The following is a 26,757-nucleotide window of genomic DNA, read 5'->3' on the forward strand; positions in this document are numbered from 1 at the left end:
CAGAAAGTTTCAGAGGAAGGGCAAATAGTTTCCAATGGAAGAGGAACTAACCTAGACCAGAAGATGTTTCCAACTGGTAAGATAATTTGTTACAAAATACAACCACTTTACATTCTGCCAACACATGTAACAAGAGATACTAATGTTGTCTATAGAGGGGGTGGTAGGTGAGAAGGTAAGAAAAATACAAAGATGGTTTCCAAGAGATACTGATAAATATGGGCCCTGGCGGCTTTGCAAAGTAGGTAACAGTCTCTCTGCCATTGGACCACAAAGCAACCTGCAACATCAGCAGACTGCAACCCACAGTCCTGACCACCTGAACCTTGGAAGGAGCTCTGCTCACTTTCCTTCTTCACCTTGAGTCTTCCCTTCCACTTCCTTGAAGGAATTGTACATTACTTATTTCTATAGCTGAAGTTTTAGCTCTTCAAAGCATGCTAAAATACTCTGTGCCTTATGTCAACATAGGACATACACTTTAAATAATAGGTCATTTTTGCCTGTCATCTCATACTTTGCTTCCATATCTCAGGAGAGACCTTCCCTAAAACTATCACTCCCCATGTAAATTGAGTCCTTCCTGTTTCTTCTTTCTCATAATCTGTTCCTGTCATAGTTTATCATAATATGTGTGAAGATATTTGTATGTTTGTTCAATACTGGTTTCCCCCATTTGTCTAGCTCCATGAGGTAAGGGAGCATGTGTCTGTTCACTCCTGTATCTATAAAACCTAACCTATTTGTTGATAAATGAATATTGAATGAATATATTAACAAATGAATATATGATGTCAACTCCTCATGCCCTTACTAATCCACCATACTCAGAAACAGAAATATGCCCAGGAGCCCCTGGGTGCCTCAGTCAGTTAAGTGCCTGATTCTTGATTTTGGCACAGGCCATGATTGCAGGGTTGCGAGATTGAGCCCTGCCTTGGGCTCTATGCTGGGCTCTGTGCTGGGTGTGGAGCCTGCTTCAGATTCTCTCTCCCTTTCCCCTTACCCCTCCCCCTTTCCTTTGTCCCTCTCTAAAAAAAATAATAATGAAGAAACCGACCAACAAAAATATACCCCAGTAAATGAATATGTATGAAATAAAAACATACATGACCCATGACTCAGCCATTGCCTGACACTGCCACATCATGTAGAGTGGAATACCACTTTCTTTCTTTTGCTTCATTTAGAGCTTATTCTTCCTTACACTTCCATGTGCAGAGATACAGGGGAAAAAAATCCAGAAAACTCATTATCCTCAATAATTTGCACCTTCTACCTTTGACAATATAAAAGAGAGAAAGATTTCACTTCTTTCCATTTTTCCAATTTATTTCATAGAAAATGTATCAATGATTATTAAAATATCTACAGTGTCAACAACATGAAAAGGAAGAAATAAAGGACCTAGAAATAGGTCCTGCTGAATAAAAATAATTTGTTACCAAACAAATGACTCTATATGTAGAAGGAGTCATAAAACCACTTAAGACATTCCCAAACAGAAGACTTCTCTTAAATCTTAAAGTTAATGGGAACTCCCTGCTGCCATTATCAAAGAGATTAGTATTTCCCCATCTTGGAATGAAACTTGAGACAGAACAGCTTTACCCCTTTACTTTGCCCCTATACCTCTTCTTCGTACTGATCTTATGCTCATCATAATTTTAGTAAATCTCTTAGAATAATGCTTTCAGACAATTGGTAGCAACCTCTTAACTGATCATTTTAAAATTTAGTCATTTTAAAATAAACCTTTTAAAGGGAATGAAATGGAATGGAATGGAATGGATGGAATGGAAAAATTACAGTTAGAAAGGGTATGTATTGGGGCACCTGAGTGGCATAGTCAATTGAGTGTCTGACTCTTGGTTTGGGTTCAGGTCATGACCTCAGGGTTGTGAGTTCAAGCCCCATGTCAGGCTCCACACTCAGCACAGAGTCTTCTTGAGACCCTCTCTCCCTCTCCCTCTGCCCATTGCACACTCTCTCAAACAAATGAATAGATCTTAAAAAGGGGGGATACATATTGCTTGGTGAAAATTCTCCATTGTTTGACCATTTATATTATACATTACATTGCAATGTAAAACTTATTTTACTGTGTCATAGTTAAAAAGTCTGAGAAACTTTGACTTAGACTAATTAATTAATAGTAGCAGAAATCTCAGATAGCAAGTTACAGATAGGTAATTTATAGATCAGTGCTTATTTATGAATCCAGTTTTCTTCTTTTCATTAAATATTAACCAATGCCTATAATCATCATAGAAAATCTGATTCCTAATGCTTTAAACTTGAAACCACTTTGGGATTCTCCAGTCCTTTCTAGTGAGGCTAAAAATCTAACTCCTTAGAGTCAGGTCACTGTAACCATATCTTCAGTGTGAAGGCCCTACCTACCCTCTTACAGATTCTGCACAGCTCCTCCTTAATCTGTCTTTGCCAGTAAAGTCTTTCTTTTTTTTCCTTTTTTTAAAGATTTATTTATTTATTTTAGAGAGAGAGACAGCATGTGTGCATGCACAAGTTGGAGGAGGGGCAAGGGAGAGGGAGAGAATCTCAAGCAGACTCTGTACTGAGTGCAGAACCTGATGCAGGGCTTCATATCATGACCCTGAGAACATTACCTGAGCCAGAATCCAGAAACAAGACAATCGACTGAGCTAACCTGGTGCCCTGTAATAGCCTTTCTTAATTTGACCCTATGGATTTGCATTTTTTTTTTTTCCTAGCCATCCTTTGTAGCCCCTCCAACTATGATTGAATCTTAACTCTTTTTTTCCTCATTTGGGCACCCCAATTTACCCTTTGCGATATAATAAAAAATAAATATTTTATTCTTATCCTAGTTCCTGGTACACAGCTCCTAAAGCTCTTGGAATCTCTGAAGTATATTTTGTATATTAACAAGATGAATGCGGCTGAGGGCTCCCAGATCACTTCAGGGTGGGGGCTGGTCCCACAAAAGACCAAGGCATGGGTTAGGGGATTGGAACTTTCAGCCTACCCACACCCTTTGGGGAGATAAGAGAGGCTAGAGATTGAGTTAATCACCAATGACCAATGATTTAAACAATCAGCCATAAAAAATCCTAAATGAATGGGCTTAGAAAGCTTTGCGTTGCTAAACATATCAAGGTGCTGGCAGGGTGCACACCCAAAGAAGGCACAGCAGCTCTGTGCTACCCCTTCATCCCATATTTCTTCTATGCATCTCTTCATTTGACTGTTTCTGAGTCATATGATTTATAATAAACCAGTAATAATAAGTAAAAGGCTTCCCTGAGTTCTATGAGTCATTCTAGCAAATTATTGAAACTGAGAAGAGGGTTGCTGGAAACCCTGAATTTATAGCCATTTGATTAGAAGTAGAGGTACAATTGGGAGTTGCAACTGACATTTGAAGTGGGGTGGGAGGAGGGATTCTTGTAAAACTGAGTCCTTAACTTATGGAATCTGATGCTAACTCCAGGGGCATTGAATTGAATTGAATTGAATTGAACTGAAAGACACCCATTTGGTGTCTGGAGAGTTGGAGAATTGGTTAGTGTTAGAAAAAAACCCATATATTTGGTGTCAGAAGTGTTGTAAATAAAAATAGTTCTTACACTCTTCCTCCAAGGTCTTAGCCACTATTCTCAGTTCCCTGAATTTTCTATATTATTTATAAAGCTCAGTGTAATGGACCCCTATGAGATGTCTTCCAGTATCTACTGTTTTCTGAGGGCAGCATCCCCTTTCTTCTTCTCATTTCCCCCAACCCAACTATCACAAGGTTATAGTAATATAACTCTTGAGTGCTAGATTCACAAACTGTAATCCCCCATCTCCCACCTCCCTACAAACACCAAACCGCCACCACCACAGTTCACAGATCCAGTTTACTGAAGGAAAACCAACCAGATTCTCTTCTAGATTCTAGATCCCCTTCTCCAATGGAATCTTCCCAGTGGAGAAAGGAAGAGTCAGTTCAGGGATATCTAGATCTTTTCTATATGATCTTAGAGGTTGTCAGCAATCTTTTTTTTTTTTTTTTTTTTTTTTTTAACCACAGGAACCAGAGAAGTAGAGGAACCTGGTCTAAAGATAGAGATGAATGACAGGCAACAAGAAAGCAAGGCAGTGACAAAGCAAATCTAGCAACATTCAGGTTTCTGTCCATTCCTGAAACCTAGCTATCATCCATTACTGTAGACAACAAAATGGCTACCAATCCTTCCCCTCCCTATTTCCAATCCCTTGCAATGTGACTTTGCAGCTCCTCCCATAAAAAGGTAGAATCTACTTTTCCACTTTTTGAATCTAGGATGTAACTTGTTTTGACCAATGGGATCTGTGGCAAATGGGACACAGCTTAGAAGAGCGCTCCTACATGGAGTTTGCCCTCTTGCCATTCATGGACGCCTGAGATCTCCATTTGAACAATCCCGGGCTAGCCAGGCGGAAGATGAGACATGTGGCCCAGTTGCCTCTATCATCCCAGCTGACAACTAGCCAACCCAGAAACAGCGTGCCTAGCTGTCCAGCAGCTGAGAGCAGATGTGTGAATGAGCCTAGCCAAAAGAAGCATAAGCATGGTCATGCTGAATCCAGCCCAAACGGTTGTTGTTTTAAACCACTAAGTTTGGAGAGGGTTACACAGCAAAAGCTAACCAATAAATCCACCTTTGCATTCCAGGACACATTCCTTGAATGTGCTTTTTATCCTGCAAGCAAGAGTTTTAATATCTACATTTGCACATAAAAATATTTTATCATCACAGAAGCCCAAAGAGTATTCAAACATTCAAAGAGTTCTAAACATTTTGTTCCATTGAGTTAAAAACACATATCTGGATGGGGTGCCTGCGTGGCTCAGTGGGTTAAGCCTCTGCCTTCGGCTTAGGTCATGATCTCAGGGTCTTGGGATCAAGCCCCACACCAGGCTCTCTGCTCGGTGGGGAGCCTGCTTATCCTCCTCTCTCTCTCTCTGCCTGCCTCTGCCTACTTGTGATCTCTCTCTCTGTCAGATAAATAAATAAAATCTTTAAAAAAACAAAAAACAAACATATATCTGGAACTATTAACACCATTGCATTTTATCCTTTCTCAGATTCCAAATCATCTCCTTTATAGCTTATCAATTTTTATTATATATATACTAAGTAAGTACCCTATTGTATTTTCATAACAGTAAATTCATGGTCTGACCCCTGCTTATTTCTTCTACCATAAGCTCCTGCTACTTTTACCACATAGACCATGCTCCTGTCCAAGCAAACTAATTTCAATTTCCTGAAATTATACTCTCTATGCATATATGTCTTTGAAAATGCTAATCTGCTTCATTCATTCAACAGATATTTATTCAGTGTCAACTATGCGCAAGGCACTGTTATAGGTTCTAGAAATAGAGCAGGTGAAGAAATGAGATAGAAATTCTATGGTCTTCTTGTCTTCATAACTATGGGTAATTGCTCTTTCACTGAGACTAAATTCAAGCAGCAACTCCTCTAGGAAGTTTTCATGACCTTCTAGAAATGACTTTGACTCTCTGCTCTATCATAACACTTAATCAGGATAACACAGTGGCTAAATCATGTAAGTTTCCTTATCTATAAAATGGGAGTTATAATAATTACCCACTTGATTGAGTTGTTATAAATATTTAAAAAGCCTAGTACATAATTAATGCACAATAAATATTGCTTAATTTTTTAAATACCCTGTTGTTCTATAATGAGAATGCATTGCTTTTATAATAAGAAAAATAACTTTCAAGGAACCTATAATCATTCCTAATGAAATCAGGAAAAACCTGGAGTTATTAAAAATATCTTTGCACCCATTTAAGATGATATGTTGTGTTTCCCACTTCTATTCATGACTAGGAACCTGCAACTCACAAAAAGCCCTCAAAACCAAAACCCAGACTTGAAAACTGTTTGTATTCCTACCACCATTACTTTTAGTCAATACATACAAATTTTACTGTAACACTTTAATTATAAAATATTTCACTGATCTTAAATTCCTGGTCAATGAGCAAAACTCTTACTTTACTACTTTACAAAAGCTTCCTTTCTCCAGTGGAAAGAAAATTAGGAAGCAGAAAATAAAGCAACAAAGACGGCATGAGATTTACACAAGTACAAAGGATACAATTAGAGATTAAAAAAAGATGTTTTCACATTCATCAAGGGAGATTTGCACTTGTAAAAACACCACCATTTTGGGTAACCAAACATGTATTATAGGAGTATGTCAAGTTTCATTGCCTCTTTTGCTCCGTGAACAGCTCCCTATATAATAACTCTTTCACCTGAAAATTTAAGAGGCAGGGGATAAAATTCAGAAAATTCACATTGAAGCCCAAGAGGGACAGTGTTTATGTCCCATTAGTGTGACAACTCCATGAATATGCAGGCTTGGATTTATGGGACATGATTTCATATATGTATATGAGAAACAAAGCCTATTGGCAAGTAGGATGAATCCAGCACCTGTTGCAAATGCCTGAAACCAGAGATGATAGTTACTTTTTTTATTTTGATAGTTACATTTTTAACAACAGTATTGCACAGACTCCAAATACTCAAAATGGACATTAGCTCTAGAAGAGGAAAGAGAAATGGTGGATCAATCTAACCTAAATATAGTAACTCTAATAAATGTGGATAAATGAATAAATCCTCAGGATTAAGCCTGTCAAATTAATAGAATCTCAAGTGCTGATCCTAAATAAAAGCCTAAGTAATTATTTACATTATTCCCAGAAAATTATCATATTGCAAAAGAGAACACATTTTTTTCTTAATTCAGTTAGGCATCAGACTATACACTGAGAATCCAGAGATTTTAAAAAGGAATAGTCTGTCTCTGTGCTTGAAGAACTCATGACAGTCTAAGGGAAACATCTTTGCAATACAAAGTGAGAAGCACTATAGAGAAGTTCGAGGTTCTATTGAGGTCACATTGACATGGGAGCTTTAATTAAGAGGGGAATCCAATATATGGTTTTATAGATTCAACCCACGTTTCCAGTTGGTCATCTCATGAAAGCAAAAGCATGCCACTGACGTGGATGGCACTAAATGGGCAAACACATGTGAATGGTCCTGCAGACAACAATACAACTACCCATCTACCCAACTACCAATCTCACTAGCCCAGGACAGCACTGTTTTATCTTTTCTTTCCTATAATGTACCAACTAGTTGACCAGAAAAACCGAAAAGATGAAATAACAACCTTGACTTCTATCAACACTACTCACCTGGAAAGAAAAAAAAAAGAACCCAGAAATGGACCCTCAACTCTATGGTCAACTAATCTTCAACAAAGCAGGAAAGACTATCCAATGGAAAAAAAGCAGGAAGGAATAGCCAATGGAAAAAGTCTGTTCAACAAATGGTGTTGGGAAAATTGGACAGCCCCACAGAAAAGAACGAAACTGGACCATTTCCTTACACCACATACAAAGATAGACTCAAAATGGATGAAAGGCCTCAATGTGAAACAGGAATCCATCAAAATCCTAGAGGAGAACAAAGGCAATAACCTCTTCAACATCGGCCACAGCAACTTCTTGCATAAAAGCAGAAATAAACTATTGGGATTTTATCAAGAGAAAAAGCTTTTGCACAGCAAAGAAAATAGTTGACAAAACCAAAAGACCACCTACAGAATGGGAGAAGATATTTGTTAATGTCTTATCAGATAAAGAGCTAGTATCCAAGTTTATAAAGAACATTCTCCGAATTAGACATACAAATGGTCAACAGACACATGAAAAATACTCAACATCACTCATCATTAGGAAAATACAAATCAAAACCACAACAAAATACCGTCTCACACTGATTGGAATGGCTAAAATGAACAAGCGAGGAATCAACAAATGTTGGCGAGGATGAGGAGAAAGGGGAAACCCCTTACCCTACTGGTAGGAATGTAAGCTGGTACAGCCATTCTGGAAAACAGTACGGAGTTTCCTCAAGAAGTTAAAAATAGAGCTACCCTATGACTCAGAAATTGCAGTACTAGATATTTAACCAAAAGACACAAATGTTGTGATCTGAAGGGGCTCTGGCACCCCAATGTTGAAAGCAGCAATGTCCATAATAGCCAAACTATGGAAAGAGTTCAGATGTCCATCGACAGATGAATGGATAAAAAAGATGTGGTATATATACACAATAGAATATTTCAGGCATCAGAAAGGATGAGATCTTACTATTACATTGACATGGATCGAACTGGAGGGTATTATGCTAAGTGAAATAAGTCAATCAGAGAAAGACCATTATCATATGATTTCACTTATACGTGAAATTTAAGAAATAAAACAGAGAATCACAGGGGAAGGAAGGAAAAAATAAAGATGAAATCAGAGAAGGAGAGAAACCATAAGAAACTCTTACCTATTAGAAACAAACTGAGGATTGCTATAGGGAAGGGGAGTCAGGAGTTGGGATAAATGGGTGATGGGCATTAAGGAAGGCACATGATAAAGTGAGCATTGAGTGTTTTATGCAACTGATGAATCGCTGAACTCCACATCTGAAACTAATGATATACTATATGTTAACTAACTGAATTTAAATAAAATAAGTTTTTTAAAAAAGAAAAAAACAGTTGATACATGTAAGAAAGAATGCACATGACAGGCAGTTGTCTGCTTGTGTCAAGCCACTCAAGTCCACCTGTTCTCTGCAGAAGCTCTGGCTTAATTCCAACATTTATCTAGACAGCCTGCAGTATCATTTTTATAGTTAGATATACTACTGATCAACCTCTTTTAATCTAACAGAAGCTTTCAAGAATCAAGCCTGTGTAGCATAAACCTTTTGAAAGACTACAATAATTAGAGATACAGAGACATGTAAATATTTGTTAGTCAAACCAAATTCATGTTGCCTGGTATTTTCTTTGGAGCCGGCCCATGTCATTACACTGAAATGTGATATATACAAACCCTGAGTGACTGCAAGTGAAATAATGTGACCCTATATACACCGTGACAGTTTAAAATTACATTTGCTTGGGTTATTTTTATGTTAGATATTTCAAACCGTTTATTCCAAGCTTAGTACATTTTGTTTCCTAAACAAAACAATGAAGGAAAACATAAAAAATAGTTTAAAAAAAAGTGGAACAGTAGAGGATTTTAGTTCCTTGACAAAGCTGAGGATTTGTGATTTTTAAGTCATCAGTATGTTCACTCATTCAACAAATATGCATGGAGTGTTGTGTTTAAAACACATAATAAACAGCTAGATATGTTACAGTATATTTTTCCATGCTTAAAGGACTTTTTAAACTCTGTTTACACTATTATTAACAAAAAGATAACTTTTATAAAAAGGGAATTTACATTATATACCTAAACTAAGGCATTCTTTTGGATAGGTAGCAGAGCTCTACCTATATATATGTATTAAAAAATTAAGTAGAATAGACAGAAATCATACAATGTGATTCACTGGGAAGGACATTACCCATAGAGTATTGCTGGTGGAAGAAGGTTCATCTCAATATAACAATAAGACAACCATAATGACGAATCCAAATTGAGGAACTTTTACATACACACACACACACAAAATTAGTCCAGACTCTTGAAAAATGCTTATGCCATGAAAGGCAAAAAAGCTGGGGAACAGTTCTAGAATAAAAGAAATGAAAGAAACATGACAATTAAATGTAATGGTTGGGTCAGTAAAAAATTTAAAGGAAAGAAAAAGAAACAAGAGAAAAGCTGTAAAGGATGTTATTATGGGGACAACTGGGAAATTTGAATATGGACTGCATATTAGATAATTATATTGTATCGATGTGATAATTTATTCAGTTATGTTGAACAATGCTTTGTTCTTAGTAAACAAATGCTGAAATATTTAAGGGTGATGTCTGCAATTAACTCAATGGTTCAGGAAAAAAGTAGAGAAAAAGAGTAAATGTTGAAAAATGTTTACAAGGATCTAGATAAAATGTGTATTCATTGCCTATTCTTGCACTTTTTCTATACAATCGAAACTTCCTTATAATAAAAACTTGAGAAAAAAGCTTTCAGTGCTACATTAAAATCAATCTAATTCAATATGTGATGTTTAAAACTGTTGTCAACAAGTAAGAGTGTATCATACTTAAAATGTTAAAAAAACATTGAAGGTAATCAATGAAAACTTCTGCAAGCTTCTGTGAATTATTCCTAAATTATTTTTATTTTTTCTGACAAATATTTTGCACCAATTTGAAGAATTAAAATATTTATAAAATCTGATAATTAGAACATTTTTTCATGAAAATAAACACAAATACAACCTAACTTATAACAATAAAAAGGAGTACTTTCACCTCTTTGCTAGGTAGAGGTCTTGACAGCATATGAAATGAATTCACATTTAATTTTTTTTAATTTTGAATTTTACTGATTGCTTGATTTTTGCATATTTTTCATAAAAACACCCAAAGTTGTATCAAAAGAAAAAACATTAATCACTATTCTCTGGATCCCCTTGTAACCACAGGAGTCATGACCAATTTTACCTTCCCTGAGCTTACTTAAATTATAGGAGATTATGAGCTTTGATGACCACACATAAAGTTTCCCAGAGGCCTGCTTCTACTTGATTTAAATAAACACAGTGAAAATTAACAAGTGTTTAATAGTCTAGAATGTCTTCTTATGTGGGATGTTACCCAAGATCTTTGAAACAATTATATTTTATTTGCATGCTTAAAATAATTAAATCAGCATATTAGCCAAAGAGTAACCTGGGTGGCACTCATTAAAATCTATCATTTGATACGCAAAAAAAACACCCCCCTCTTATATTGTCGTTAGTGAAAAAGTATATTGGTGTTGATAGAAAGCAGGCACCAGAGTGTTAACAGCACAGCACACAACCTGGGTTTCTAGAAGATGAATGTAAAGAACTTCCCCAGTTCATTGTAAGAAACAAAATGAAATGCGATTCACCAGTCCTGCTCCCACTATTGCTCCAAAGAAGTTATGATATTCCATGGGAAATAATTTAATTATGGATGTTACTTTAAAATGTCAAATTGCCAACCTGCCAGTTGAATAGTCTGCATACATGAAATGAAATTTTAGCAAATGTTACCTTTGCCATTGAGACACCTAGAAAGAAAACCCTTCCTTCTTTGAAAAGCTTTAATTCCTTAAAATACTTACTTTTGAAGAAGCATAAAAAGCAAAACAAGAGGAACTCTGGCTTACATTATTCATTTTAGTAATTTATTGTGGGATCTCTTCAGACAAGAGTGAAATAATAACAAAAGGAATATAATGACATCGTGAAATAAGGGTTAAAAAGCATAAATTATATCACTGTAGACAACAGAACAGGATTTGAGAATAAAAATTAGGTAACTTGAGGAAACTGGCAGTATTAACAATACCTAACTCTAACCAGTGCCAAAGGCAAGAGACTTTTTTAGGCCAGCCAGCCCCAGAAGAGTAGCTTCATGATCCAAAATTATAGAAAGGTAGAATCTTTAAAATACCAAGCAATAACTTGATTGGAAAACTTAATAGACAGTTTTTCCTCTTTAATTTTGTTTTTTTACCCTTCAAGTCTAATACCGACTATCTAAGATTCCCTAGGCAAAGTGAGACAAATGGTATTCAACCGTTCACCATGTTCAGCTCCAACTGGAACTCCCATGAAAAATGGGTAAAGAGATATACAAAGCAAAGCCCGGAAATCCACTAGAAGATCCTAATCCAGAAACACAAAGGTTGCCTTTAAGAGGTGCCTACTGACTCTACTTTTACCTAACTTTAGATATCCCACAGAAAGTAAAGAAGCCCAACCTGCCAGGGCCCTGGAGTATCCCACTCTACCCTGGCTCTTTGCAGCTACCAATGGCTTCTCATGGCAGAATCAGCAAGATTGCATCCAAAGAGAGCTACCAGTCCCCTTAAGAGAAAAATTTTGCAGACCAACAGGATGAACTTTATCCAGAGAAAGGTTCAGAATAGCTAACAGTTAAATGCTTAATAATACTTCAGCTTAAATGTCAATCCCTACATCCTCATGTTATTGCTGCCCACAATAATACTCAATTTTACTAATTAAATTTTACAATTACTAATTGTTTTAATTAGTCATTTTTTTCTCTTCCTCATCTCTCTTACTTTGATTCTTTGTACTAATCACATAATCTAAAGTAGCCTTTCTCCAAATCATTCTCCGTCTTTGCCAGACTTCATTCTCCTTATAGAAGTTAACCCTATGTGAAAGTATATAGCTCATTTACTTATTTATTATCTGTCTCTCCCTTCTAGAATATAAGCTCTTTGTCTACTTTACTTTTCCAGCCCCAATTCTATAAGATTGCCTAGTTGAATAAACACTGTTAAATAAAGGAATGAAAAGGAAGATTCTTTTTACTACCCTAACCCATTTGGGGTTCATGGTATCCCTGAACCTCAGAGTTAAAATGAAAAAAAATAAAAGGCTTCCAGTAAAACTAGCCTAACCATTTTCCAGAGATTCTCTCCAGTAGGGAAAATCTACATTTTTTTAATTTAAATGAGAATTACAGATTATTACTATCATCATCATCATCATCATCATTACCATTATTATAAAGTGAGGATGACTGTAATGATCCTTACCTCTTACTGTAAGGTAGGTATTATACTTTATATAATTACTCCAATCCTCACAACTATCTTTACTGGGTAAATATTATGATCCTAATTTTACAGACAAAGACACAGAGAGATTAAGTAATGTGCCAAGTCACACAGCTCTTGAGCTAGAGTCCAATGTGTCATGTTGAATCTAAAGGACATGCTCTTTGTACCATAACATCCTATAGGAAGCTGAGCTAAAATCATCTTTTAATTCCATCCTACAGTATTTATGATCAGGTCAAATTAATTTTCTATCCTCTGCTCCCTTACCAATTCAGATATGATTAAAATTAAGGGATTACATCCATTCATCCAAATTCTAAATAATCTCTAATAGTACTTCTTAAGTATCTGGTAGAAATGCTGGGGTGGCTCAGTTGGCTGGGTGTCTGACTCTTGGTTCCTGCTCAGTTCATGATCTCAGGGTCTGATCTTGGGGTCTTCGCATCAAGCCCTGCTCTGCGCTGGGCTCTGTACTCAGGAATCTGCTTTCCCCTTTCCCTCCTCCCCTGTCCCTGTCCCCACTCTCGTACTCTCTCTCTCTCTTTCTCTCTTTCTAAAACGAATTAATAAATCTTGGAGATAAAAATAAAGTATCCGGTATACTGAGTAACCAAGGAAAATTTAATTTGTAAAATACTCTTTGTCTTATTCATTCATTTTGGGCATACCTGGATAAATATCATTAAATTATTTTTATATGCCTATATTATTCACTGCCTACAGCCTTCACTAAAATATTCCATAAATATATTAGTTTTATAGCCTCACTTCTAGCATTTTCACCTAGGATTTGACCCTAGCCTCTTGCTTTTATAATCATCAAAGGCCTTAAAATAATTGCATTTGAAAAAGTCACAATATACTTCTAAATGTACCCCAACTCTGAAAAAGTAATACTTATAAATTGCTCAATATGCTTTTAAGAGTGAGCTACTAAAAATTTAATAGGAAAAAAGTGCTCAAAAGACAAAAATAAAAATTATGTCCATAAATACTAAATGTAGAAATTAAATTTGAGAAACAGGAAAACTTAATAAATGGAACTTTCTTATGAGTTTTTATTAGATTTTTTCAAAGATAGTAAATTAAACACAATCATTTCAAGGGGTGTGGGTATTTGCAAATTAGATCACTACACAGTTTTAATGGCAGGAAATATGCAGTACAGCTTTGAAATGCTTCACAGTGATTTATGGTCTATCTGAATCTTTCCTTGGAGCCATGGAAAGCTGAATTTCACTCTCAGTTCTCGCCCTTACTTGTTTTGTTCCTTTCTTTTTCTTTTCCTTTTTTACTATTTCATTTATTTTAATTAAAACTTAAGAGCAAACTACCCAAAGTAAAAATATATGCGGTCAGTTCAGGACCTTTGTTACCACAGTATCTCCATCTAGTGGACATTGAGATCAAAAAAGTTTATTTTATTCCGTAAATTCCTGATTGCCAGTTATTAAACAAAGTAATTATAAGAAACGTAACTAAAAAAAAAAAAGTAAGAAAGAAAAGCAACAGTCCTCCCCTACCCCTAGGGATGGAATTGTCAGTCAGCAATACAACCGAGTCATATTACATTGTTACATTGTAACAGGTACCTAAACAGCAGTTTTCCAAAGTTTAGATATAGCTTTCCCAAGGTTGAATTTTATTTCCAATAATGATTTTATTGTCACTAGGATCTAGAATTTTGAAAAATCCACTAGAAGATTTAGATACAGTATAAGCAAGCGTTTAATTATTATTAAGCAACTCCTCAAAAATTGATGATCTTAAGAATTGCTTTACCTCTTAGATCACATAATCTTAGTGCTAGAAGGGGCCTCAAAGATTTAGTGGTCTAAATTCACTTATTTTACTAATGAAGAAACTGAGACCCAGAGATAGACTTCCCCTCAGCTATAAAGCTAGAGAGTAGCAGTACCAGAATTCAGACCCAGGTCTGTTTTTCAGTCCCATATTCTGAGAATAAAAATAAATGTATTCTCCAGGAAGATACTATTGTCTTTGGGACAAATCATTCATTTTATGTTTTTGTTTAACTCATCCAAATACAATACTAAAAACAGGGGGAAATGGCTATTATGCAGATGATGGTAGCAGTAATAACTCACTAATTTAATCAAACCCAACTAATTGTCTCCTTTATGCCAGGCACTATAAAGTTGCTCATAAGAAAATGATACAATCATCTCTTTCCTCAGAGAGAGAGAAAAGTTTTTAAGGTTACTTACCATTTGCCAGACTGACTGCCCTTCTTTTATTCTCAACAGATTTATATGTCCTTTAAAATTAAAAAGAAATCTCCATTGTCAGTTACCAGTGCCTTGTCTAAGCCCTAAAAGGGCTGACTGAACCCTGGACCCATCCACTTAATGACTGTGCCCTCCAAACAGTTTTGTTCTGTTGGTGCTGCTGCTGTTTTTGTTGTTCTTGTTGAATGTTTTTAGACCTTTGGGGGAAGTATAAGTAATATTAATATGTTCTAAAAGTAAAACCTGCCATATTCCTTTGATAAAACATAAAGTCCAAGTACACAATCCTGGCGCTAGGCTCTGAGAAGCTGGCAGTTGCTTCTTACTTTACAGAGTTAAGTGGCCTTGCAAAAGGATGAGGGGAAAGTTCTTTGCATTTCCCCAAGTGCTAAACAGATGTTAATTCATTATTCATAATTCAAAAGTATGTATCTTACTGAACAAATGCTACTTGGAAAATATTCCTGCTTACAGTATAAATCAGTTACGATTTTAGTTCTTCTGAGTAAGCCTCTAAAGATACTATGTCAAACATGGAGTAAATTAGAGAGCCCTGGGATCCATTTAATGGACTTGTGCCCAAGTACTTTACTTCAAAATGAAATGGAAGGGTATATAGTATTTTCAACTCAAGAAAGATAAAAGTAAAGGTATATACAATGATCCCATCGTATGTGTTTGCTTAAATATGACTAAAGTGCCTTTTGTTTCAATATTATTAGTTTAGGGCACCTAGGTGGCTCAGTTGGTTAGGCGTCTGCCAGGGTCCTGGGATCAAGTCCCACATAAGGCTCCCTGCTCAGTGGGGAGTCTGCCTGTCCCTTTCCTTCTACCCCTCCCCCTTGCTCATTCTCTCTCTCTTTCTAATAAATACATGAGATATTTTTTTAAAAGCAAATACAAAATTATTAGTTTAAGGGCACCTGGTTGGCTCAGTCAGTGGAGCATACAACTGTTGTCTTAGGGTCATGAGTTCAAGCCCCACACGGAGCATAGAGCTTATTTAAAAAGCAAAATAAAACAAGACAAAAAACAGAATTATCGGGTGCCTGGGTGGCTCAGTGGGTTAAGCCACTGCCTTTGGCTCAGGTCATGATCTCAGGGTCCTGGGATCGAGTCCCGCATCGGGCTCTCTGCTCAGCAGAGAGCCTGCTTTCCTCTCTCTCTCTCTCTCTCCCTCTCTCTGCCTGCCTCTCTGCCTACTTGTGATCTCTCTCTGTCAAATAAATAAATAAAATCTTTAAAAAAAAAAAAACAGAATTATCAGTTTAAAAGAAGTCAAATGGAAAATTGGTTAGTAAAGGGGTGGATGCAACATATAATATATGAATACTTAATATATAGAGTTCTTATGGAGTAATAGGAACTGAGTAAATATATAACAAAGTCCAAAAACTGTAAATGACCAATAAAAAACATGGAAAAGATGTTTAGGCAGTCTAATCATCAAAAATATGCCCAAGACAGAATCTATCAGATTGGAAATGATTTTAAAGATTGATAAAGTTGTTGGTAAGGCTGTGGGGAAATGGACGCTCATGTAATGTTGCTGCATATTAATTGATAAAATCTTTCTAGATGACAGTTTGACAATGAATTTCAAAAGGTAAAATGATCAGGAACAAGGCAAGAATGTCCATCACCACTGCTTTTCAACATCAATGTGGAAGTTCTAGTTAGTGTAATCAAACAATAGAAGGAGATAAAAGATATACAAATTAAGAAAGAAGAAATAAAACTATTTGTTTACAGATGACATAGTTATCTATGTAGAAAATCCAAAGCAATTAGCAAAAAAAACCCTCCTGGAACTAGCAAGCGATTATAACAAGGTTGTAACATACTATATTATTATACAAAGTCAATCACTTTCCTATATACTAGCAATAAACAAGTGGAATTTGAAATTTAAAATACAATACCATTTACATTAGCACCTGAAAAAATGTAATACTTAAGTATAAATCACATGAAATATGTACAAGATTTACACAAGGAAAACTATAAAACTCAAATGAAATCAAAGAACTAAATGGAGAGATATCCTATGTTCATGGATAGGAAGACTCAATATTGTTAAGATGTTAATTTTTCCCAACTTGATCCAGATTCAATGCAATCCCATCCAAAATCCCAGCAAGTTATTTTGTGGTTATCAATGGATTCTAAAGTTCATATGGAAAGGCAAAACATCCAGAATAGCAACACAAGATGAAAGGAGAATAAAGTTAGAGGACTGACCCTTTCCAACTTCAAGACTTCATATTAGGCTACAGTAATCAAAATAGTTTGGTATTCACAAAAGAACAGACAATTAGATCAATGTGACAGAACAGAGAGCCCAGATATAGATCCACACAAATATAGCCTGATCTTTGACAAAGGAGCAAAAGCAAAGCAATGGAGCAAAGATAGTCTTTTCAAGAAATAGTACAAGAACAACTGGGCATTCATATGCAAAAAAAATGCATCTAAACACAGACATTACACCTTTACAAAAATTAAACCAAAATGGATCACAGACCTAAATGTAAAACAAAACTATAAAACTCCTAGAAGATGACATAGGAGAAAACCTAAATGACCTAGGGTTTGGCAATGACTTCTGAGATAAGGCACAGTTCATAAAAGAAAGAATTAATAATCTGGATTTCATTAAAATTAAATAGTTCTGCTCTGCAAAAGATAATATCAAGAGAATAAAAAGAGAAGCACTATCTCGAAGAAAATATTTGCAAAAGACATATTTGATAAAGGACTATCATCCAAAATATACAAAGAACTCTTAAAACTCAACAGTATGAAATAAGCAACCTGTTTAAAAACCGAGCCAAAGATCTTAAGAGACACCTCACCAAAGAAGATATACAAATGGTAAGTATGCATATGAATGAGAAGATGCTCCATGGGGCGCCTGTGTGGCTCATTTGGTTAAGTGACTCTCTTTGGCTCAGGTCATGATCCCAGAGTCAGGGAATCAAGTCCTGCATCTGGCTCCCTGCTCAGCAGGAACTGCTCCTCCCTCTGACCTTCCTCCTCTCATGTTCTCGCTCTCTCATTCTCAATCTCTCAAATAAATAAATAAAATCTTTAAAAAAAAAAAGAAAAGAAAAGAGACTCCCCATCATATGTCATAAGGAAAATGCAAATTAAAACAACAATGAGATATTAGTACACACCTATTAAAATAGCCAAAATCTGAACTCCAAATGCTGGTGAGAATATGGAGTAACAGGAACTCTCATTCATTGCTCGTGGAAATACAAAATAATACAGCCACTTTGAAAGATAGTTTGATAGTTTCTTTCAAAATTTAATATATTCTTTTCATACATTTCAGCAATCACACTCCTTGTAATTTACCCAAAGGAGTTGATACTTAGGCCCACACAAAAACCTGCACACCGATGTCTATAGCCACTTTATTCTTAATTGGCAAAACTTGAAAGCAACTAAGATGTCCTTCAGCAGGTGAATGGATAAACTATGTAATATCTACATAATGAAATATTATCCAGTCTTGGGGCGCCTGGGTAGCTCAGTGGGTTAAGCCGCTGCCTTCGGCTCTGGTCCTGGGATCGAGTCCCGCATCGGGCTCTCTGCTCAGCAGGGAGCCTGCTTCCATCTCTCTCTCTCTCTCTCTCTGCCTGCCTCTCCATCTACTTGTGATCTCTATCAAATAAATAAATAAAATCTTTAAAAAAAAAAAAAAGAAATATTATCCAGTCTTAAAAAGAAATGAGCTTGTATGTTCATCTTTTAGTTATTTTCTCTGCATACAGTGAATGTAGTAGGTAAGGACTATGCACACATGTGGCATACTTAATATCATGGGGACTGTCCCTGTTGATTCTTTAAATACTAGATCACATTTAACTTACTCCTGAGTGCAAGTCAAAGTTTGGAGGCCTAATAATGATAAGGATATAAGGATCACAGCAAAAGTTCAAACACAACAAAGGCATATGCATGAATTTTCAGCAATAGTGGTTTCATTTGAAGACACTCGGAAACAGTGAACCATAGTTCTCCAATCTGTTGCTCCCTAGTTTGTCTTGTTTGCCTTAGTTTATGCTCAAGGTAAACATGTATTTAGCCTAGAAAAGGAAATGGAAAGAAAAAAAAAAACCAGAGGTGACCTAAACAACCTCCGCAAAGCAAGCCTCCTAATCTGCAAATAGCTTGGTCGCAACATCCAAGTGAATTCAAATTACTTAAAACCATTAAATAAATGTTGTCTCCAATCCTACTCCTAAAAAAGAATATAACGAGAGACAAACACAATGCCACCTAACTGAAAGAAACTTGGTTCTTTTTCATTGATAAAACTACGTGAATGGTTTTATATTTATGTATTAACAATATTAACCTAAAATTTCAAACATTTTTAAACACAGGCCACCCAGTGCTAACACTGAGCCCTCCTGGTATTTGTGGCAGTGAGCACATGGCTTTAGTCCATGTCCAACACTTAATTAAGAGATTGTTTTCAAAGATTGTATTCTGGATTTACCATCTTCTTAGAGGCCATGCTGCTGCAGTTCATTAGTGGTCCACTGTTAAAGCAGCTGGACTGTTTTAAACTACTATTTTCCTTAACCATTATATGGAGGAGGTTTTTGTTATTCTATGCAAAGTGAAACAACATCCTTCTATGGACTTCTAAACATAATGATTAGTGACAGTGCAAATTGTTTTCTGATTGTCCTATAACATATAGCAAACTGTTACTAAAACATTCTCATCAGAGCTTAAACTTTTGTGTAATTGTGAGATTCTTTTCGTTTTCCTGTACATCTTGTCTTTACTTTTTAAGGACAAGATCTCATTCTGAAAGCCAAGAAATATTTAACTTAAATGTAACTATATGTAGAGAAAAATACACCCTTAAACCTTCTCAGAGAAACTCAGGAAATGAAAACTTGGACATATTTGGCACAGAATGTTGAGCATTTAATTTACTCTGCTTCTGAACCTCAAAGGTCTCTTGTACCTATGGATTTCAAACACCAAAACACTCCTCTGAAAGAGGATCAATCTGTGTCTACACGAGTAACTTGCCCCTGAAATTAAGTTATTCAAACCTGTTGAGGGACTTAAGCAACTAGAAGAGTTGTATGTCATCACATAAAATTTTGAAAAGGAATGTCATGAGGCAGCATAGGAATTTCTAGGCCTTGGCTGACACATTTTTATCAATCTGGCTCAGAGAACTGTTACAATACACTTAAGGGTTCACTCTGCCTGAAATGCCCTGGACCCCTCCCAGTACTTTGTGTCAAGACACAGCCTCTCCTTCCTTTTTTAGAACTTACCACTCACTTGAAAACTTCCCCATTTAGGGGAGCCTGGGTGCCTCAGTGGGTTAAGCCTCCACCTTCAGCTCAGGTCATGATCTTAGCATCCTCAGATGAGCCCTGCATCAGCTCTCTGCTCAGCACTCAGCAGGGAGCCTGCTTCCCCATTCTCTCTGCCTGCCTCTCTGCCTATTTCTGATCTCTGTCAAATAAATAACATCTTTAAAAAAAAAAAAAAAACTTCCCCATTTAACACCACCAAGCAGCCATTCTTATAACCCTGTTCTCCATTTACACATAAAATACTTCAGATCTTGTATGAGCTAGATGCTCAGTTAATAAGTCTTGTGAGGTACCCTTCTATGTGCATTTAAATTCCATAAAAGCATTGACCATTCCCATTCCTTTTCTTTTCTTTTTGTTTTTTTTTTTAGATTATTTTCTCCCTGGTCAGTACAGGGTACAACATACTACTCCAACTGTAAGAAACTCAAAGCAATGTGAATCACATCTGGACACCTCAGTTCATAGCTCTCCAAAGGCTTTCTATCATACTTGGAATGAAATCCAAAGAAGACTCTATACAATGTGGCAATGTGGCCTCTGATCACCTCTCTTTAGCTTACCTCAAACCACCCAGTCTTGTCCCCCCACTCCCCCAGCACTGCTTCCACTATTCCTCGGCTGTGAGGAACATGCATTAGCCTTAAGGCTTTTGGATGAGCTGTTCCTTCTACTTCCCTTTTTTGCTGACTCCTTACCATAGTCTCTGTTAAAATGGCTCCTCCTTAAAAAGACTTCTGACTCCTCCAAAATAGCAACTTCCCCTCACTACACAGCCTATTTTTCTTCATAACCCTGGCTGATATTCTACATTTAATTAGATAGTTGTTCATTATCTCCTACTATCACCACAGACACTAGCACTTAAGTCCCATGAAAGCAGGGGCTTCACCGATTCACAGCTGTATCCCTAGTGCCTAGACCAAGGCCTGGCACCTGGTAGGCGTACAATAAATGTCACCGAATGCTAATTCCAAGACTTAGGATAGGAAGTTTATACTGTGGCTGAAAAGCCTATCTTCTCTGGGAAGCACTCCCTCATAAATCCAGTGTTATTTGTGTTATTCCAGACTTCCCAATAACAAATAGAATTCCTGATGCCTAACCATGAGCTTCTCCAGTTTCTTCAGTGGACAGCAACTCTCAAGGAAAAGTTTTATGCCCAATTCATATTCTAAGTTACTCAGACATAACATGAATTGTATTTTTGACAAATGCCAAAAGATAACTGCATACAGAATGCCCTCTGAGCCCACCACTCTCTGTTGATCATTTCAGCCTTCATCAACCATGATCATAGGGGGTTTCTCCTCCTTAGATTTTAACATGAGAATGTAGTTCAACCATATATTGTCACCCTACTTTCTACGGTACTGGGTGCGTCTAATTCCTAAGCCTTTCCAGACACCTGTGAATTAATTTGCCTTCCATCTGCACTTCCTTCCACAGGCACTTGGCTCTGACCTTTCTTCATTCTCCTAAGTCATGTACCACCCTTCCACTGACTTTTCATCTTTGTATCTTGTGGTTTAGAGTTATTTATGTCTCCTTGATTTATCAAAGATGAAACCTGTGCCTCCATTTTCTTGCTTTCCCTATTGTTCAGGGATGATTTTTTTGAAAAAGTAAAATAAATGAGGGCTGGAGAAAGAAAAAGTAGATAATGTTCTTTGTTCTGGAGTCTTGAAACCAGAAGTCTCTAGGCTTTTCTATTTCATAGCTCTTCTTATTACACCATATTCTCTTCTCCAGTTCCTTCTCATTCATAATTTCGGTCTTCCAGAATTTCTGGGTGATTAGCCATCTTGTTTTAGTGGTTTCAGCCATAAAACATTTCATTTATTAATGAGTTAACAAATTCCAAATCTACTTATCATATCTCATTTACAGTAATTATTATCTGCAATTTAACAGGGACTACTGGATATACATATTAATTGGAAGGGGATTAGTCATCAATTGGGAGAAATTAGACACTAGTCTCCTGTGGGACTTACCTTTCTTATCAGATAGGTTGGTTATTCTCCATTTGCCTTTCTGGCCCTCCATTCTCATACTTCTCTGTACTCCAGAAGACAGACCTCTATGGACAACTCCCCTCGTCCATTCCCACTCACTGCCATTCCTACCCACTTCACTCTTTCCCACCTCATTGCATCTCTGGCAACATTACTCTACAGTCATAGCTCCTAAAGTACAATAGCTTCTGGTTTCACAAGGGAAATCTTCCTAGTTGGTTCCCCTGAACCTACCCACATCTATGTAAATAGTCTCCTTATTAAACTGTCTTCAGTTATACCCTGTGTGCCATTTCTTTCTTATTAGACACTGACTGATACATCAGTTTAAAAAAAAAATATATGAACTAGCTCATCTCTAAAGTCCATTGAGTTCTTACATTCTATGTCAACAATTAGCACTTAACTATAAAGACTCTGAGGAAATCGGGCTTCCTTTCAATTAAGATTCTATCTCACTGCCTTCAGCTCAGGTCATGATCCGGGGTCCTGGGATCAAGTCCCACATCGGGCTCTCTGCTGGGCCGGGAGTCTGCTTCCTCCTCTCTCTCTCTGTGCCTGCCTCTCTGCCTACTTGTGATCTCTCTGTCAAATAAATAAATAAAATCTTAAAAAAAAAAAATTCTATCTCATTACAGCAAAGAAACTCTCCTAAATAATGATACTAAGACCTTATGAAATATTAAGTATTGTCAGTGCAACTTAGATGAGCAGGGAAAGCTAGAATATACATATTGTTCCCTTTAGGTAATAAAGTCAGTTAGTTCTGATAAAAGTATATTTGCTATTTTTTATTCATTTTTTAAATCAAGGTATAACTAACATATTAGTTTCATGTATACAACATAATTAGTTTCATGTATACAACAGATTTGATATCTGTATATATTGTGAAATGATCATAAGTCTAATTAGCATCTATCACATACATAGTGATAGAATTTTATTTTCTTGTGATGAGAACCTTTAAGATTTATTCTCTTAGCAACTTTTAAATATGCAATGCAGTACTGTTAACTATATTTACCATTTTGTACATTACATCCCATGATTTATTTTATAACTGGGAGTTTGTACCTTTTGACTCCCTCTACCCATTTTGCCCATCCCCCAACAATCACCTCTGGCAACAACTAATTTGTTCTCTGTATCTATTAGCTCCAGTTTTTTTTTTAAAAAAAGGAGTACCTGTGTGGCTCAGCTGGTTAAGCATCCAACTCTTGATTTCAGTTCAGGTCATGATCTCAGGATTATGAGATCAAACCTCACATTGGGCTTCACATTGGGTGTGGAGTCTGCTTGAGATTTGCTCTCTCCCTCTGCCCCTCCCCCTACCTCTCTCTCCCTATCTAAGAGAAAACAATAAAATAAAACATTAAAAAAAATTTTTACATTGCACAGTTATTTCACTTAGCACAATGCTCTTAAGTTCCCTCCATGTTGTTGCAATTGGCAAGATTTCATTCTTTTTTGTGGTTAACCAAGATGTCAATATATATATATATATATATATATATATATATATATACCATATTTCCTTTATGCATTCATCCATCAACAGATACTTAGGTTGTGTCTGTACCTCTACTATTGCAATTTTAATGCTTCAGTGTACATAGGGGTGCATACATATTGTTTCAAGTTAATGTTTTCAATTTCTTCAAATAAATACCCAAAAATGCAATTGCTGGAGCATATGGTCTATTTTTAATTTTGTGAGGAATATCCATACTGTTTTCCATAATGGCTGCACCAATTTACATTCCCACCAACAGTGTACAAGCATTCCCTTTCTCTGCATCTTCACCAACAATTGTTATTTTTTTATCTTTTGATACTAGCCATTTTGACAGGTGTGAGGTGATATTTCATTGTGGTTTAGATTTGCATTTCCCTGATGGTAAGTGATGCTGAACATCTTTTCAGGTGTGTGTTGGCCATCTATATGTCTTCCCTGGAAAAATGTTGACTCAGATACTCTGCCCATTTTTAATTATATTGTTTGTTTTTATGCTATTGAGTTGTATAAGTTTTTTATATATGTTGTCATTAGTTAATTGACCATATATGCATGGGTTTATTTCTGGGCTCTTAATTCTGTTCCATTGATCCATGTGTCTCTTTTTATGTCAACACATTTGTTATTTTTTTACTTTGAAAACACAGAGGCAGCCAAAATTAATACCTAAGTTTCAAGTGTTTTTTTCTTCATTGTTATTTCTTCTTTTCCCTTAGATATTTATACCATTAAAAAGCCAAAAAAAAAGTGAAAAAAAATAAGTTTCACCAATCCTCTTATTAATAAATTAATTTCTTGACCTTACCCCCATGACAGACATCATTTTATCTCTTTCACCAGGCACAGCCAGAATTTTTGTATCCACTGGACTTTCCCACTTTCTCACTTCTCATAGACACTTTAACATATTCCTATTTTAAATTGTTCTTGCCAAGGTTTTCTTCAACTTCTCTGATGCCAAATCTAATGAAGGTTAGTCCTTGTCTCACTTGACATCCCAGCAGCATTTGACACCACTGTTTTCATGAAATAGTCTCTTTTTTGTCTTTGCTGTTGCCTTACCTTTTTTTTTTTTTTAAAGATTTATTTATTTTAGCAAGGGAGCACACATGCACAATTGCAAGTGGAGGAGGAGGAGAGGAAGAGAATTTGAAGCAGACACTGCTGAGGGTGGAGCCCAATGTGGGGCTCAATACCACAACCCCAAGATCATGACTGGAGTCAAACCAAAAATCAGATGCTTAACCCACCTAGCCACCCAGGTGCCCCTATCAGGATACCATTATTTTTTTTTTTTCTGTGTCTATATATTTTTAATTAGATCAAAAATGCATTTATTATTGCATGTATTATTTTCACAAAGTGTTCTAATTAGAAAACATGCACAAAAATTTTTAAATTAGATTTTACAAAGAGAAATAAAAGTTTTTGTATTTTTTTAAAATCTTTTTTTTTTTTTCCTTCTATCTATCTGATTATTTCTCAGTCTCTTCAGTGGACATTTCTTCTTAAGCCCATCCTTCAAATGTTCATGCTTGTCAGAACTTTGTCCTAGTCTTCCTTGTCCTTCTACCTACATTCTTCCACTGGTTGTTCTCCCCCACTCCTATAGCTTCAAAACCCAGTTATATACAAATTACTCTCAAATGGGCCATCTCCAGTTCAGATCCTCCTCCTTATCTTCAAGGATATTGTTTCTGACTAAATACTATATAACTCTATCAGTATGCCCACAGAGACCCCTCCCTATCAACATTTCAATTTCATCTACATTCCTTATTCCAACAAATCACACCAAGCCAGAGACCTGGGTAAAATCCTTGACTCTTCTCTGTGCCTCATTCTCAAACCCAATCAATGAGCAAGTCTTATTGATTCTGTCTGAGATGTACTTTAAGTCTATGATCCAGGTCTCTCCATTATCACCACCATTTCTGTAGACCAAATCATTTCCCTACTACCAATATTGTTACTACCCTCATATCTAGATTTCATAATAGAGCCAGAGTGCTCTTTCTAAAATATAGGCATGATAATATTACCCTCTTTCTAAAAGCCTGAAATGGTTTTACACTGCTATCAAGATAAAGCCCAAATTCCTCAACATGGCTCACAAGGCCCAACATCTGGTCTCCTACTCTGTTATCCAAATTACTCCAGCCAAATTAAGCCCCTTTTAGTTCTTCCAACAATCTATGATCACTCTTACTCTAGATATTCCCACATAAGTTTCCCTCCACCTGATACATGCCTATTGATGTTACCAGTGTTTTCATGCTATTAGTATTTCTTGACAAACATCTAAAAATGCCTATGTCTCAGTTGAGATATTCCATGCTCTCTAAATCTGCATTTATCTACTCATCACAACCTACTATAGTTGTCTGTTACTTGTCTCTGTTCCCATTTCATATCATAAGCACTGTGAGGGTTAAAACTGGACCTATCATAGCTCCAATGCTTTGAACATTACCTGGTACAAAGTAGCCACTAAATAAATAATGTTGAATGATGACTAAATGAATAAATAAATAGATCATCAGATTAAAAATACTACTGGAAACACATTTCACATATGGATTTCTTTCCCTTGCTTTCTTTCCTCTCAATAAACAAAAAACAAGTAATTTGCTCTTCCCACCAAATAAGCCATGGCTCACAAAGGACTAATTAAGGTATACTTATACATGACAGACAAGAGAACTCTGTCTGAGCCTTTGCTTTCTCCTTTATTTTTCTTTCCTCTTGTATATAAAATTTTCAAAATGAAAATTTAAACAGGCTGACCAAGCATGTGGCGGACTTTCTCTTGATCTGCCTGATGCCCTTCCCAAACCACCTATAAATGGTATGTGTATGGGATAAAAAAGAACCTATGATAACATTTTGTTTGAACCAGAACTCCAAAGCATTAATTAAAGCTGAGCACACCTGCTCTGAACTGCAAAGTTAGAGA

The 26,757-nt window shown here is 36.2% G+C and overlaps 2 protein-coding genes across 9 annotated transcripts in view; one reads left to right on the plus strand and one right to left on the minus strand.

Annotated features, from left to right (window-relative positions):
* GABPB1 (GA binding protein transcription factor subunit beta 1) overlaps positions 1–26,757 on the plus strand; it is a 975,210-nt gene that overhangs the window by 868,548 nt on the left and 79,905 nt on the right. The gene's annotated exons all lie outside the window — the stretch shown is intronic.
* GALK2 (galactokinase 2) overlaps positions 1–26,757 on the minus strand; it is a 76,083-nt gene that overhangs the window by 19,207 nt on the left and 30,119 nt on the right. The window lies entirely within an intron of this gene.

The sequence above is a fragment of the Mustela nivalis genome (genome assembly GCF_964662115.1).
Source record: "Mustela nivalis genome assembly, chromosome: 6".
Lineage (NCBI taxonomy): Eukaryota > Metazoa > Chordata > Mammalia > Carnivora > Mustelidae > Mustela > Mustela nivalis.